Source organism: Cavia porcellus, unplaced genomic scaffold (assembly GCF_034190915.1).
Source record: "Cavia porcellus strain 051 isolate PalLab524CR breed Dunkin Hartley unplaced genomic scaffold, mCavPor4.1 scaffold_7, whole genome shotgun sequence".
In the NCBI taxonomy this organism is placed as follows: domain Eukaryota; kingdom Metazoa; phylum Chordata; class Mammalia; order Rodentia; family Caviidae; genus Cavia; species Cavia porcellus.
The window spans coordinates 39,703,912-39,721,873 of NW_026947490.1; the positions used below are offsets into that span (position 1 = coordinate 39,703,912).

Sequence of the window (17,962 nt, forward strand, 5' to 3'; positions counted from 1 at the left end):
AAATCTTGACAAACAAGAACCATGACAGGATGACCGCTGCAGTGGGTGAGGGACACCTGAGAGCATGTTACACCAGTCTTTGTACTTTTGTGTTGACATTTTCTATAATAAACCATGTTTTTAAAAGTGAAGATAATTAGTAACTACTTCCATTTAAGTTGTTTTAAAGTGAATGTTTTGCTTTTATGTCACAAAAAATTGGATTTTAAGAAAATAAAACACATCACTATTCTCAAGTAATACAAGTGAAATACAATCCAGGCACATTATAAACAAACAAATAAACAAAACCCTCCCAAATGAAAAGATCTGTAACAGCATTAGATACTTGTTTAATAAAGCAGTGATATTACAGGTCAACATTTTTTTTATTCTAAGAATATAAATTATTTAGACTTTCTGCATGATTTTTACTGTGAAAATTAACCCTCTTGAAAAGATGTTTATGTGGGTAAGTAGACACATGAAGTACTTCAACTGCTTTTGGGTAAGAAATAAACACTTAAATGGTTATCAGTCAGTGTGGCTGCAAGATGCTTTTTTAACGTAAAATATGGAGGCAATGAGAAAAGAGGATGAGGATTTTCTGGAAGAATCCCATTAATGGTGTATTTGATATACATGTAAAAGTAGAAGTGAACAAGAAGTTATAACATTTGTCATAATATATTCTTGTACCTGTCTTCCAAAGCCCAGGTCCTAGAATCCAGGGCACACTGTCTTAAGTGTAATCTCATCCATGTCTTATCACTGCAGATCTGTACCTGATAAGCACACACAACTGGAGGGGGAAGGCGATAGATGCTGAGCAGAGAACTCCTGTTAACACAGCTTTGTTTCCCTTTCCCCCCATGTTTTTCATATACTGATAAACATTTCAATAAAAGAACCACTCGTGCTATTCATCTTCAGTCCTGAGAAATATTTAATGTCGTTTTCTTACCTTTTAAGTGTTTCTCCTGTCCTTTAAAAATATTATAAATCAACTCATAAAGAAAGCATTGAAGAAGTAATTTCTCAATTATTTAAAAGTGTAAACATCTAATTGCTGGCTCCAAAAAACAATTAGGTTGTATCAGTATTAAGTCACTGCCATTAGAAACATGGGTGGGGATGAGACAGCAAATTTTGTATATACTGAATTTTCTTTCACAGAGACAAATTTATCTTGGGGGAAATTAAGCACTTAAAAAGGCCTTTGAGGTTCTGAAGTTTAATTAGTATGCTTGCTTTTAAAAAGGACAACACAGGATAAAACAGCTTTTTTAGTTTCCATAGCTGCTACTCATCTGTATTTGTCTTTTATAGGAGTAAAAGCAGCTTTTCTTAGTAGTTATGTAGCCCTAGTCATCTTTAATCTTGGAGAAAAACTGCTCTATTCTTTTTACAGAATAAATCCAAACTGGTATCATTTATTTCTGGAATATTCAAATCTCTACTTGGTCATACAATCACAGAGGCTATGAATTGATGTTAACTGAGCAAATATTAGCTTTTGTCCAGAAAATGAGACAGAAAAATTGCTTGCAATTTAATTCTTCTTTCCCCTGTCACTCCCGCTGCTTTAAAATGTTCAAATTACTACTAATGTCTTCAATTGAATAGCCTGACATCAAACCAACAACCCTAACTGCACAGCCAAATTATTCACCTACATCAGTGGGCTACACTTCCTATACAGTTCTAAGAATAAAACAAAATAGCTATATAAAGATGAGGGGGAAAAACATTGCTTAAAGTTCTAAAAGTAGAAAGCTTCTGTGCCCCACTCCTCTCTTCAATATACCCAGAATAACAAACAGAGGGGGATCTAATTAGTAAAAATGCATTCAAACATGATTAATTGGTAATCTTGGCACCAGCTGTACAGAACCAAATGCTATACTTTATTAGACAGACAGTAGCAAGTTTTACATCTGCTTCATGCTAAGAGAACATCTGCTTGACTCAAACACTTCTCCAGTTTTACAGCAATTTATACTTTGCCTGGTGGATCACACCAGTGAAAATGTACATCAATAGAAGTTACCCACCATAGAATGCAAAATGAACACATACTCCACATTTTAATTTGCATAGGTTTCACAAAGAAAGCAGGATTTGCGAAAAGAATGAAAACATCTCCGAAGATAAATGACAGAAAAAAAGTGAAAAGACAAAGGAACTGTATTTCTAAAGAACTATGCAAATAAAACCACTTAACTAGTAGTTTATATAGTAATTAAAAGTCAAAGCATCAAAGAGAAATAAAAGGGGCTGCTCACCACTAATGATTTGTGTCCCCTGTAGGCACTAAGGCAAGTTGCTGGCAATGCACAAAAGGTTAACAAGCCATTTGAGGGAAAATGACACTCAATGTGGAAAGAAAATGCATTAAGTTAGCTTTTAAAAATCTCATATAAATAACTTCTGTTTATAAATGTTGCCCTCCCAAATAATTAGCCTGCTGGTGGTAGGGTATCCAATGAGTGATTAACTTTATGATGCTATCTATTCAGCATTATGTTAACAAATCATCTCACCAAGAAACAGTAGCTCATGATAAGACAGCTGTTCTTAAAGTTCTGTACTGGGAATCATGCCCTCAGCAAACATATTTATGGCATATACGTGGTTTATTGTCTGGTTAAATTCATGTCCATCTGTTAGAAGGGAAGGATTCTTGCCCTAGAGTTGATGAAAGTCATGACACGAGAGAGGTGTCAGCAGTGCCTGTGAGGAGGGAAGGCTGCAGCTGAAGTGACGGTACTCCCACTAGGCTTATGCTGAAGCAGTCACGTCTTGTGCTACTGAGGTTACTACTGTGCGCGTTACCCTGATTATTCCAGACTCCTTGCTTTGCAGGAATATTCAATAGGAAGACGTGCATATTCCACAGTGTCAAATACATAACACAGTAACATAAAATGTTTCCATAAGGAAAAAGTCTAGGAGGAAATGAGTGACCTGAATGCTTCTTGCTAATGAGAATGACCTTTCTCCACCATTTATTTGAATATCTACTGGCTGGAGAAACAAAAAGAGGTAAAAATCAAGTTCCTGACCCCAAAGAGTTTATGCCCTACAAGGAAGAACAACACAACTTCCAGTGGTGGTACATGACAGCAATTCCAGCACTCTGGGAGGCTAAAGCAGGGGGACTTTAAATTGAAACCCAGCCTGAGTAAATTAGCAACTTCATGAGAATCTTTCAAAATAAAAAAGAACTGGGTATGCAGTGTCAAATGTGAAGGCTCTGAGTTCAGTGCCTAATATAAAAACAAATACACACAGAGATACAGATAAAAGGAGTGAGAGAATGCAATACATTGTGAACAAAGGAAAATGAGCAAATGCAGGTATCAGAGGTAAAGAATGAACCATCTCTGGCTTCTTTCTTCAACCTATCTTCCCATTCACTCATTCATCAAATAAATAAACAAATAAATAAATAAATAAATATCTATTGACCCCCATCAAGCTTTTTCTCCGAGGAGATTCAGCAGTGACTATAACAGAAGACTCTCTGCTTTCATTAACTTTACAATTTAGAGTACAGGGAGAAGAAAGCAAGTAAACAAGCAAAATCCTTACTATGCAAGGTGGTTTTAAGTGATACAGAAAAAGGAGAACTGAGAAAAAGGACGGGGAGGGCAGCAAGGGCAGGTGCTGTGACTGGACGGCTCCACTTGAGAAACTGACATAGAAACTGGAAGCAGGGCAAGGAGCTAGGCTGCTGCCTGGGGGAGAACTTGCCAGTCAGACATAGCAATCCGAAGGGCCCTGGAACAGAAGAGTGGCAGGGTGGCCTGCTGGGAAACTGTGGGGCAGATAATCAAGTCAGGAGGTGGCCAGGCAGGAAGAGACAGATCATCCAGTCGAAGCAGAGGATGAGGACTCTGGGTTTGTACTTGAGAGCCAGCAGGGTGAAGGAGAAAGGAGGCGGGAATGTGTCTTGAGACCTGATGGTCTGAATGTGAGGTTGTGAGCAGAGACGCACACTGATGTAAAGTTCAAAGTATCAACAAACAAACAAACAAAACCAAAGTATCCACTGACTCTTGTGTTCAGAATAGATGATCCAGAACCGGAGCAAAGCAGAGACACCAGAAAGAGGGCTGCTGGGACAATCCAGATGGCGGAAAAGGTGGAGACTGTGAGATGATCAGACAGACTGTAGATACTGCGACAGTAAAGCTGAGAGCGTCTGCTGAGAGATTTCATGTGCAGTTTGAGAGGTCTAAGATTCTTCTAAGTTTCTGACTGAGCCACTAAAGAGTGAAGTAGCAATTCAGAGATGAAGAAGACTTAAGGAGAGCCAGTAGTTTGATTTTGCATCTGTAGAGTATCAGATATCTACATGCCATCCAAACAATGGTGGCCAAGTGGCTGGATATACAGGTCTGGAGTGCAGAGTCTGAGTAGGAATTTATATTTGGGAATCACCCTCATAGCACTTAACAGTAGAGAGGAATATTCTTGGAAATGAGGACAGGCAAAAGTGTCCTGGGGTTCTCTGCCAATAAAAGGACCAGAGGTCAGAGAGAAGCTTGTACTGAGGCTAAGGAATCAGTTGGAGAAGCAAGAATAAACTCAGGAAAATGTCTTGGAAGCCAAGAAAAAATGCTAACAGTCAAGTGAAATGAGGACAACTGACCACTGAAATTAGCACCTTGGAGGTCACTGATGGTTTTATTTTTTTTCAAATCCATTTTATTTCAAAGAGAAAATAAAAATAAAACAAGTCAATCAAGGAGCAACAATGGATGTTACTGTGCAGTCATCACCAAATCATTCACCCGAGCACAAGACATCTGCATTCAACTGTCTGAACAATACCAGCACCAGTCTTTGTCTTCAGTGAACTCAGAGAAATCAGCACTCACTTTTACACACACACTCACACACACACAGTTTCTTTCAGCTTCTCACACTAGTGAGACAATATAATGTTTACACATGTGTGTTTTATTTCACTTACGAGATTATGGTCTCATCACTGGTGATTTTAACAAGAGCATTTTTAGTGCTGTGTTATACATAAAGCTTGACTTGAGTGGTTCAAGAAACAGACTATCAGAAAAGAGGAACAGCAATCCTAGGTGAATCAACTTTTTGGCAAGTTTCGGTATTAAGGTAAAAAAGCAGGGTGATAATAGTAAGCTTGCCCCCTTGCCCTCCAGGATGGGAGAAACAGTCAGAGAGAGAACCAATTGCTCAAGCTACATGCTTTGGCACAAGGCAGGAGACAGGATCTCAGACACAAGTGGCAAAAAGTCTGCACAGATGGGCAGGAGGAATCAGATGGGAAGTAGAAGCATGTCTTCAGCTTGCCTCTACTTTCTCAGTGAAACAGGATAAGATGTCACTGCCAAGGAGATTAGGGAATGACTCCTAAAGTTCTGAAGGAAGAAAAAGTCACAACAGTAGTCCAGAAAGGCAGGGAGTCAACGGTTAAAGGACATTTAACAGGACCGCCAGGTAGCTCAACAGGGTGTATTTGAACTCTTCTTTCTCTAATCTCAACCTGATACATTTAAAAATAAAACATTTTGGCTTCTGTAGATTTAATTTTGTATCATGCAACTGGGTGAGTTTTCTTATTGATTGTAGCAGTTTCTGAATTGCAGAAAGTCCCTGACTTATGAACACTCGTGTTACAAACTTTCACAGATACATGGGACCTTGCATTACAAACTTTCCTAGATGTGAATAAATGGCAGAAGTAGCTGACATTTCTGCTGGACATTGTTGCAGTTGTGCTGCTGTGTGCTTTGTGTATGATGCAACAGCATACAGCAAGAGGAAAGTGGTGAGTGGAGGAGGCTGCTAGAAAGGCTAAGCAGTAAGCATGGAAACAAAAGTGCAACAGTAAAAGTAAAACCAGTTTATTTACATTATTTTGTATGTGTTTGGTTTTTTATGCTTTACATTGTACAAATGTACAAAAAGTGCAAAAGTGTCCAAAGACTCCCTTTGTCGGGATTCACCAATGAATCTGACTTAATGTTCTCCCAGAACGGAACTTGCTTGTAAGTCTATGACTTACTGTATTTGATTGGGGATTCCAGGTATACAAACACCTCATCTACAAAGAGTAAATTTACCTCTTCCTTTCCAATTTTTAATTTTTTTGTACTGGGGATAAACTTATGCTTGCCAGACATATGCTTATGCCACTGAGCTAAATCCCCAGCTCTTGGTTCCAATTTTTATACTTTGTGCTTCTTCACATGCTGTGTTGCTGGCACCTTTTAGGCAGTATTAAATAAAAGTAGTAATGATGGATAGCTCCTTGATTCTAGCACTGTGTGGTCTGAAGCATTAGCTTGTAGCCATTCTCCCAATTTAAAGCTAACTGAAACGAAAAAGCCACTTCCTCAGTTCCTGCAAACTGGCAATGCTGCTAATGACAGCAGAACATAGGAAAAGAACTTTGCATCTTCACAGAAAGTTTTATTGGTCAGTTCTGTTTCCCCATGAAATGAGATCTTAGAATTTGGCCTGAGACATGTGCTCATATTTTTAAAAGTACATTTATTCTAATAGCTTTACTGAGATTGAATTCACATACCATACAATTTATGAATTTAAAGTATACAATTCAATGGTTTTGTATTTGCATAAGTTGTATACGTATCCTTACAATCAATCTTAAAACATTTTCATTACCCCCAAAGAAATCATATACCACTGAATGGTCACTCTTTAAAATCCTCGTGCCCCCAGCCACAGGCAATCACTCAGCTACTTTCTATCTCTTTACATTGACCTAGTATGGTCATTTCATATAAATGGAGCCACTCAATATATGGTCCTTCATACCTGGCTTCTTTCACTTAGCATTTTATCAAGGTTCATGCTGAAGTATGTATTGGTAACTCTCTTTAAAACTAAAACTAAAACTGTCTAAAAACTGTCCAAATATTACACCACTGTATGGATATAACACCATATTATTTATTAGTTAAAGGGACATTTGGCTATTATGAAAAATTCTACTATGAACAACTGTTTACATACCTTTGCATTTACTCTCATTTGTCTTGGATTTATACTTAAAAGTAGAAGATAGCACTCTTAGAGGCTGAGACAAAAATATCACAAATTCAAACTCAGCCCGGGCATTTTAGAAATTTAGAAAGAACGTGTCAAAATAAAGAATAAATAAAAGGTAGGGATGTAGCTTAGTGTGAAAGCCTTGGGTTCAACCCCAGTATTCCATCTTTCCCCACACAAAGTATGAAAGATAAGATTTTACGGTAAACTGGATGTGGTAGTTCTTATGTATATAGTTCACTGCCGGGAGGCTGAGCACAGATTAAGCCCAAGAGTTTAAGGACAGCCAGGGTAACACAGTGAGAGCCTGTCTCAACAAAAACACAAAAGATTATATAGTATTTCTGTACTTACCTGTCTGAGGAGCTACTAGACTTTTTCTAAAGTGGCTGCCATTTATGTCTTTACCAGTAGTAAAGGATTCAAAATCACCCACATTTTTATTGACATTTGATATTATCTTTCTTTTAAAATTATAACCCTACTGTGGGGGTGAAACGAAATCTCATAGTTTATTTTGTTTTGCCTTTCTCTGACAGCTAATGATGGTGGGTATCTTTTCCTGTGCTTACTGGCCATCCATATATTGCTTTTGGAGAAATGTCTATTTAAGTCTTGTACCCATTTAACAAAAAACCAAGGTGTCTTCTCAGTCTTAACTTGTATTAGTTCTTTATTTATTGCAGTACCAATTTTTATCAGATATGTAAGCTGTAAAACTTCTCTCCGATTCTGATTGCCTTTTCACATTTTTTACCATGTATTTTGAAGCACAAAAAATTCTAATTTTGATGAAGATCAATTTATTATTTTAGTCACATCTGACTGCTTCTGACCTTATATCTAACAAGCCTTGGCCTACTCCAAGGCCATGAAGATTAAGTCGTAAGTTTGCTTCAGACATTTAGGTCCATTATCCACTTCCATTTAATTTTTGTATAGGGTAGGAGGATGGGGTCCAGTTTCATTTTCTGCATGTAAATATCCAATGGTCCCTATATCATTTGTTTAAATGACTATTCTTTCTCCACTCAACTGTCCAGACACCCTTAGCAAAAATCAACTGACCATAAACACAAGGGCCTATTTCTGGCCTCTGAATTCTCTTCCACTGATCTATATGCCTATCCTTGTGCCACTATCATACTATCTTGATTACTACAGCTTTGTAATTATGTTTTAAAATTATGAAATGTGAGTCCAACTTTGTTCTATTTCAAAATTGTTTTGGCTATTTTGGGACCCCTAAATTTTCATAGAGATTTTGGGACAAGTGGGTCAATTTCTATGAAAGTCTACCTAGGATTTGGAGAGAAATCATTTTGAATCTCTGTATCAACTTGAGGAGTAATTAACAATACTGTCTTCCAGTTCACAAACGCGCTTTAAGTTTTAGTCTTTCTCTGTTAAATTTATCCATAAGCATTTCAGGTTTTTTTTGTCGTTGCTACTGCACATAGACTTGGTCTCTTAATTTCAGTTTTTTGAGTTGATCATTGTTGCTATTTGGAAACACAAGTTTTGTATACTGCTGCTATATTCTGTAACATTGCTAAATTCATAAGTTCTTATAAATTTTTAGTGGGTTTTACAAACAAGATTATGTCATAGACAAGTATTCTTACTTTTTTCTTTTTTAATGTGGATGCCTTTTATTTTACTTTCTTGCCTAAATTGCTTAACTAGAACCTCCAGTTAAACTGTGAATACAGATGTTGAGAACAGACGTCCTTGGCTTGTTCCTGTCTCAGGGGAAAAGCTTTCAGTCTTCCACCAGTGAGTATGCTAGCTTGTGGCTTGTTTTGGCAAAGGCCCTTCATGAGATTGCAGTTCTGTTTTATTCTAGTTAGTGTCTTTATACTTTTTTATATACCTCCACATGAAGGAGTCCTGAATTTTGCAAAATTTTTTTTGTGACACTTGAGATAATTATATGATCTTTACCTTTTATTTAGTTGGTGTGGTGGGCTAACCTGATCTGTTCATTTCACCGGTTATATATGCGCTAAGGAAATGACACTGAAAGTCTTTAAATTCTTTTTTTGGTATCTTTTGCAGTACTGATATGCCAATGAGAATATTAATAGACTTTCCAGCAATGTCCTTTGCATTCTTGGCAGAAAAATGTCTTATTCATGGTGATGGTATTTTAAATATGATACTGGATTCTCTCCTCCAGTTATAGGATTGTTTTTTCTTCCATACACCTAAGTAAGATTAGCCTCTGAGTTCATTTTTAAAATACCATGAAGAGTACATACAATACACCCTCGCTAGTTATGGATTCTTTATATACATCTCTGCTTACTCACTAAAATTTGTAATGATAAACCAGACAAAATCAATACTTGCAGTCATCTTCAAACAGACATGCACAGCGTGGTGAAAAATTTGAGTTGTCCAAAGTGTGTGGTCTCTGACTCTGGTCAGCTGTTTTTCAGCTCTCAAACAAAGATCATCAGAGGGTGCTAACAGTATGGGTCAGGCAGCAAAACCCAAGAAGCTCCAGCTGTTGGAGACAGGGTTTGAATTTTAACTCTTGCAAATTTAGGATAGCTACACACAAGCCATCATAACTTAACTTCTCCTTCGTAAAATAAAACAGAATCTAAAAGCATAAGTTTTTTTGGAGTTAAGGTATTTTTGTGTCAGGCTTTTTAGTACTTTTTGGAACACATTTCCCTGTATGAATTGTGTCTGTTTGCTTTTCTCTCTGTGTGAGTTTGTACTTTTTGAATTTGGGAGATTTATATTTTTAGTCAAGGGGTTACTTTCATAAGTATGAATTCACAGGAAAGTTTGAATAGTATCTTTATACATGAGGAAATGACTAACTTCAAATCCGTAATCACTTTGAGTAGTTGGCAGGACCCTTGATGGCTCATGAGCACTAAATGTGACTATAGAAAAGTTGGAAGTGTGCCCTTAAAGGTGACTTGATCTTTTTGTCTTTTCTTTACATTTAGATCCTCATTTCATTGAGCTACACCTCGCTAATTATTTTTTAAGCCACTTCTTTAGATCCACTCTACCATTTAATTTATATAGTTTCAAATCTTTTATTTTTGAAAGTTCCCTTAAATTATTTCTCTGTGTACACACACACACACACACACACACACTTACTTCTACTTCATTGTTTTTATTCTCTTCTCTTAAGACACATAAATTATACATTTGCTGGTCTTTGCCTTCCTTGGCTGCTATTTTCTTACTAACATGTTTAGCTTTACTAATTTCACTTCGTCTTGTTTACTTTTATTAAAAATATTCTAACATTTCTCTTTCTACGCTTTCTGCAGATTCTGGCCTTCTGTGCACTGCATCCAGTATGGTTGTCATTTCTAATATGATTCCATCTTTAAATGCAAATATTGTCTAAGTTCTGCCAGCTCATGTTTCATTTCCTTTTGTTATTTTTCTATACCTCTTTTGAGAAGGTATATATCTTCTTATAGGTCTCTGCTTTGAACTCATTTTCCACAGTGGCAAATACTTCAGTGTTTTAAGCTGAATATTTGGTCATAATATTCATGTCTCTGCCATACAATTTTCTGGTGACTATTCATGAACCATTTGCTCTTGTTTTTCTCTTCTCTTTTTTTTTAATCATATCACTCTAGAGACTTTGCATTAATTCCTTCCTGAGTATTAGTCATTTCTGAGTGCGGCAAATTCTGAGTACACCAGCTGCTTGCAGTAAGTTCACATGGGGAAGAGCTGTGGCGCCTGCCTCAGGCCAGAAAAATTTTTCTTAGGATATAGGGTGCTTTATAAGAGCGAATTCTTTAGTTTTCCCCTCAAATTAGTTAACAGAGACTGACAGCTTCAGGATTGGTTAAATTGCAAGTTTTCTGTCTTTTCTTACTCTCTTAAATTCCACTTCCTACAGCTTTTTTTCCACAATGCGCCCCTTCAGCCTGCCCAGTTTGCTTTCCTTCACACCAGCACATCCAGGAATGCTTCTGCCATTACCCCTCACTCCCATGTCCAACGCCCCAAGCAGCCCACTGATTTTACCCTTCAGGACATGCCAAAAACCAGAAGGGGTTAGGCACTGAACTTCGCAGCACCATCTGAGATCTGCATGCCAGAGTATCTTCTCTCAGTATCATTCACGCTCCTGTGTGTTTCACTCAATTTGGATTCCCTCCACATTAAAGGCTCGCAGGTTCATCAAAGCTGAAACGTGTAAGCTGAGGGTATAGCTCGATGGCAAGGTATGTGTTTGGCATGAATGAGACCCTACATTCCCTACCCAGCACCAAAAACAAACAAAAAAACAAGATGGAATTTGACTATCTTCATTTTTAAAAATTATTCTAACTTAATTCCAAGAAAAGGAGGAACTGACATTTTTATACTGCTACTTAAAGTGAGAAGAAATTTTAATTTAAGGATATAACAATCTAATTCACCAAAACTGGGCAGGAAGGAAACAGTACACCAGTGATAACAATATGTTTAAATTATAAGACTTCTTATATGAAAAGATAAACACCCATCAAAATATTCTCCCTCACTTGAGACACACCTACCCACTGTTCCTGCTACTTTCTAACATTCGGAAAGTCCCTTTTCATGTCTTTAATTGCAGTGCTGTGCTGTCTTGATGTCTTAAATGAAATCAAAATGTTGGGGCCGCGGATTTAGCTCAGTGGCACAAGCACCTGCCTCGCAAGTGTGAAGTTGGGAATTTTATCCCCATAACAAAAAAAAAAAAAAAAGGAAAGAAAAGAAATCAGAATGTTTATCTCTCATGGTCATTTTGACTTTGAGGACGATGAGAACACAACCATAAAATTTGTATGAGCCTTCCTTCTACTGGCTAGCACTCAGCAGCAACATTTATCAAAAATTTTAAATCACACTTCATAGAAACATGAAAAATGACTTCCAGAACTGCTTCAGAAAATAACAGGAATACAATAGGGTAAGTATGTTCAAAACGAGTGGGAGTATTTTAAGGGGAATTAATAGTAAAATGTCTTTTTAGTGTAAACTAGTTTTTAAATTTAAATAGTCACTGTATTTTTTTGCTTACCCTGTGTATAACTGAAATTGTTTACAGAATAATTGAAGAAGTTTTATTAGGACACATAAATATATGTGGAAAAAAACATATTGTAGTGGATAAGGCCAATTATAAAATTTATCAATATTGGAGTCATAAGTAAGTACAATCCATCTGCATGAAGACTGAGGAACAGAAGGAAAAAAACCTTTATTTTCATGGTGTAAGATTTGAGCTCAGGACTTCCTGCATTCTAGGTAAGCTTTCTACTACTAAGCTATTTCCCAGGCCTGAAAAATTTTTGGTATGAATAATGAATACAGAACATTATTCTTGGTTTTAAAACTGTGTCACTGTCACAGTATAATTTGTATAAGACACATATTCAATAAATAAAAAGAATTAGCATATAGTTTTTACTACAACCTCTACTCAACATGAATCATGAAAATGCATTGCCTGGCTCCCCAGTTGCCAGTCCTTAAGGACATCCTTCCTCTCCCTGGAGGCAGGCTCGCCACGCTGCGCCCTTCTGCTCCAGTTCCAAAGCCAGACCTTTCACAGCAGCCTGTTGCCTCCTCTGCTCATCTGCCTTCCCTACTTCCCACAACCCCGAAGGTCAACTCTACTCCAAACAGACCATTCTTTATTTAGCACTGATAATGTGCCAGGCGTAAGGGCAGCACAACAAACAGGAACAAGGGCTTTGCCTTTTTAGTTTGTTTTGTTTACAATAAAAGGCAGCAACAAAACAGGCTGCATTTAAAGGCCAATTTAGAACTAAAATGTTTGGGCTTTGAAGACAGCCAGACTAAAGAAAATATGCACAAAATGCATCTAAAACTGTGCTGAGTCCATAGCAGACATCCAATAAAGGGTGTTTAAAAAAAGAATCTCTAGTACTTTCAATTTCCCAGCAAACACAATGGTTAAGACAGTAGGAAAGTAACTTTTAATTAAAAAAAAATAAGCAGAGAGAAGACAACATACAGATTTTCTATGACCATTGAAAAATCAATATGTTTTCTTGTAACTTTCAAGTTGCTGCTTTTCAAATACTAACACTTCAATGAATATTTAAATAACAATTTAAATGTACAAAGCCATTATATGACTTGTCTACTTCATAAATAGTACTTTTAATCCCTGAATAATTATAATTAATTCTAGGTATTCAATGTAACATCAAAGTACTTTCATTATAAACTGGGTACCAATTTTGATAACAAGTTCAAAGCTGCAAATACAAAAGGAAAATGTTTACTTCTGTGAAATATTCTTTAATTCCATAATACAAAAATCATCCAAATTTTAGGACTTCTTTATAAAATCATATTTGCTCTGAAAACACTCTTTTCCTTTGGCTAAGTAAATGATCAGTAGTGATTACAATTTTCAATTGCTTACTGATAAAATGGATGTACATTTTCAACTTAAAGTTGAAATCAATTAAAATTCAATAGAAATAAAAATTCCCATGTTACATTTTGAATGTTCACTAGCCATGGCTACTACAGATATGTTGCAGTTCTTTTGTTCCAGAGTTCTATGGGATAGTGCTATCTAGATAATCTAAATAAAAACTAACCTAAATGGGGGCTGGGATTTAGCTTAGCGGCATAAGCACCTGCCTTGCAAGGAGGCGGTCGTGAGTTCGATCCCCGGTACCAATAAAAAGTTAAAAAAAAAAAAAAAAGCAAACAAACAAACAAACAAACAAAACTAACCTAAATGCCTATTCACAGGTTACTGACAAGAGTGCTAGGCAGTAAGGGCCGGGCAGCACAGCCGCAGCAACACAGACTTTGCCCTTTCAGAGGATCCATCAGAGGATTAGAGGAATCATTAGAGCGATCCATCAGTGACTTTCCTTTGTGATAGAATCTATGAAACTCTCCTTGAATAAAGGGAAAAAAGTTAAATAAGATTCTGAGCTCGATGGTAGCTTTTGGCAGATGGGGTGGTGGGTGAGGAGACACCTGTTAGAGGATATGCCAGCTTTATGGCTTCCCAGATGGCATCTGAGGCACAGAATGATACTGGCCTGGGTTCTCTTTCTTTTCTCATTTCACACACTTCTGAAACAATCTCGCCCACAAATCTACAAGCTGGTAACACAAAAATGTCCATTTCTGACAGTGAAGAACTCCCGTCTTTGAAGCGACAAATCCAGCTGCCTTCACTCCCTTTTACTTGGACTGCTTTGAAAGTACTTCCTCACAGAGCCAAACCTCGGCTCATCATTTTCTGTCTCGCCTCTTGCAGAACAGAGAATTTGGTGGGTTTTTGTCCTGGGTTCTGGGAGGTAACTTCTAAGCTACAGAAATAAAACATTTAGTTGTTCTTTGTCCTCAGCTCCTGGGAGGTAGCTTCTAAATTCTTAAAACTCTGAGTGATAAGTGTCTCTGTCATGCACATTAGGTTGTGTGGAGCACATCTGATAGATGTACTAACAACTGAAGCAGGATGGTCCTGCAGTCTAGTCTCTAAAAAAATACTCGGCATGTGGGCTGAAGACTTAATTCTCCACCCAGTAGCCCACGACTCAGTCAACTGTGCCTACGTAACTGACAGTAAACAACGGACCCCCGTAACACAGGTGAGCTTGCTGGACCATTAGTTCTCCACATATCATGGCAGACAGTGATGTGCCAGGAGTATAACAGCCGGACTCCACAAGGAAAGAACAACGGAAGCTTTGAGTGCAGCCTTTCCTCCCAGACTCTGCCCTATACATTGCTCCCTTTGGCTGGTTCCGGTTTATACCCTTTTGCTATAATGCATCTGCAATCTTAGCCCTTTCTGAGTTCTGGCAATTTCTCAAACCACAGGGACAGAAGACACATACACTTCTGAGTCCCTGACCTGTTACTCATTAAAACCATGATTCCTGTTTTCTTCTGAGACAGGGACTTAAAAGAACTTTTTTTGCTTTAAAAAAAAAAAATAAAAAAGGTGACCCTCACAGACATCTGGTAGGTCACTAAAAGGAGAACAAAGCTAGACCATCAGTATGTAAAACTCTGAGTCCAGTCCTTACCAACTCTGTATACAACCTTTTTAGTCATTTAGGGAGTGTCTATCTAAAAGTTGGCCAAACAAGTTTATTGGCCCAAATTTACCTAGCCTATGTCATCACCCTTCAATACTGAGGACATCAGGATATTTACAAGGACATTCGGCTATTCCCAGAGGTCTCTGGTCCCCTAAACCTAAAGTCAAACTAGATTCTAGCAAAGGCTCTCAAGACAGCGACTGCCTCAGAGACAGTTCTCACACAGAAACTAAATTACCCCACAGATCCTGAGGATTCCTCTGAAGCTGCGAAACCAGGAGCGAGAGGACTGATCACCCCCCAGCTCACTACAGTGCCCCATAAAACTAGCCTGCATTCTTTTGGGAATAGGCCAGTCTAATCCTCCTCATCAGTGTGCCCCCTCTAGCTATTTGTTAGAGTCATCCTCTCTCTATTTTCTCTTCTTTCTCTTTGCGGAGGGGCAGGCTTGATCTTTATCAGTTACCTAAGCTAAAGTCCTTATCCTTTTCTCTTATTTTCTAATTATTGCTTTTGCCTGTAAATCCATGCTGTTGCTTTAGTTTTAATTTCCATGCTAGCCAGTCACAAGTTGTTCCAGTGAACTGCTGAACCTGGGAACATCAGACTTTGCAGTCAACTGTTTAGAAGTGAGGGTTATCCAGGGAGCCCCAGACTTGAAAATAGCATTTGAAATGAAGGCAGTCATGTGGGAAATTGTACCCTCAAACTGGGAATTTTGGTATAACCCGGGGTAGTGGGATCAAAAGTCTTTGTGCCCTCCAGAACTGTTCCTGCTGTTAAATTCACTGCCATATGCCAGCAGTTCATGGGACAAAGCGGATGGTCACTGATCATTCGTCCCCGTCACTCACCTTCCACATAAACAGGATCAATGCATCTTTCCAAGTCTACTTCCTATAATGTTCTAACGTGTTCACTTCTCTTCAATTTCTTCTAGCATATGAGGATCTGTATGTTTCAGTCTTTCCCTCTCTTGTACCATTCTTTTCATTGCTCATAAAATTCTGGCCACATGTGCTTTCTCTTCCATTCTCAACTTGCCAAGTTCATTCACACATTAGAGGCTTTGGGTTCACTGTTCCTTCTGCTCTGACTTCACAGATCTTAGCTTGGCTGGCTCCTTCTTAGCATGTAGGCCTTGGTTTACATGGCTTGCCCTCAAAGTAGTCTGCTTTACCCTCCAATTCCAAGTGGCTTTCTAATGACTATGTCATTATCCTGTTTGACTTTTACCAAAACTTTGTTCTGTTTCTGATTTTTTTCCTTCTCATCAGAATAAAATTCCATTATCATATTCAGTGCCACATTCCCAGGGCTTAGAAGAGTATCTTGCACATGGAAAAGAATTATGCTTGAATAACTTAGTTGGATGTTCAGATCTTATTGCATCTACCGAGTTATTGTAGCAGTTTTCTCTGTCTTTAGCTTTGCCCTCCTCAAAGCCATTCCCCACAATACAGCCTGAGACATCTTTTTAAAAGACAAACATTGCCTCACTGAAGAGGAGTCTCTGTATTGTATTCACAGAGAGCTCTATCTCTGAGACATGTCGCACAGGCCCTTCACAATACGGCCTGTTTCCACTCCGAGTCCTTCCCTCTCCCTGTGTATTCTCCTGCACTGGTACTGATACTTCCAATGTCGCAGCTTCCCTTGCTCTTTGAATATCCAGTACATATCCATCTCCTATGACACGCACCTCTCCTCCCTAGTGTACCTCATTCTGCAGGCCTCAACCATGGCTTCCTCTGGAAAACTTCCCCTGATTACTCTCAATAGGGCCGGCTGCCCTCCTGTTACTCCCACAGTACTGTCTCACCCTATCACAGCACTGACTGACGTCCCAGAACTGTCTGAATACCTGTTTCCTTCTCTGCAGGATCCTTGAGAACATAGCGTGTTTTACTTAGTGGTACTGCTATCATGAACACAGTATCTGCTGGCATTCTGCTGGCCTGCTGCTTAATACATATTTTCTGAATTCATTTGTTATACTAGAAAATAAGCTGGCAAACTCAGAAGGCTTTGTTATTCTTTCCATATCCCCCAGGGAGTTTAATTCAATGTTACCCAAACAGGTGCTCAATAAATACTGGGTAAAAGTATAATGATCCTAATCCAGTGAAATGAAAAAAAAGAAAAAATTCAAGGATGTGGAGGTTTCTTGATGATGACATATCCCTATTTAAGGATACTAGAAAGGCTACTTATAAGCTTTAAATTAAAGAGCTAAACTTACAGTTTGTAATTAAGTTATATGATCGCTTTGGACACTTCTCCTTGCTACACTGTTACCAATATTTAATTTTAGCTAGAAGCCCACACTGGAATATTTCAGCCTTTATTCAAAAATATGTTAATAATAAATAAGCACACTGCTTAATTCCAGGGAATCTATTTATAAGTGCTCCATTGTAAGAAGAGATGAGTAAAAATTTTCTTGGCATAAAAACCCACCAAATGCTCCTGAAGAATAAGTTATTATTCTTTGTTACCATGATGATTTGTGTAAAGATATCTATGCAGATATGTGCTGTACTCATGAGGTAATATGTCAGCTTTTAAAAATAAGCATAATAGAAGCTATTTAGATTTGTTATTCAAAGTAGTCTCATTTGGGGACTCATTCTCATAACGGGACTGAACCTCAAAATGTTTTAGAAAACTCTCTTTGGGACTATAATCTAACTATTCTGAGAGGTTGATGGAAGAAGATCACAAGTTCAAGCCCAACCTGGATGATTTAGTGAGACTGTCACAAAGAAGGGAGGGAGGCAGGAAGAAAGGGAGGCAGGGAGGTGAGATGCAGGTCAGTGTGAAGGACCTGTGGTGTTTAACCTCTAGAACTGTAC

At 38.0% G+C, this 17,962-nt stretch overlaps 1 protein-coding gene across 9 annotated transcripts in view; it reads right to left on the minus strand.

Annotated features, from left to right (window-relative positions):
- Nucleotides 1-17,962, minus strand: part of Dpy19l3 (dpy-19 like C-mannosyltransferase 3) — an 81,327-nt gene that overhangs the window by 55,870 nt on the left and 7,495 nt on the right. The gene's annotated exons all lie outside the window — the stretch shown is intronic.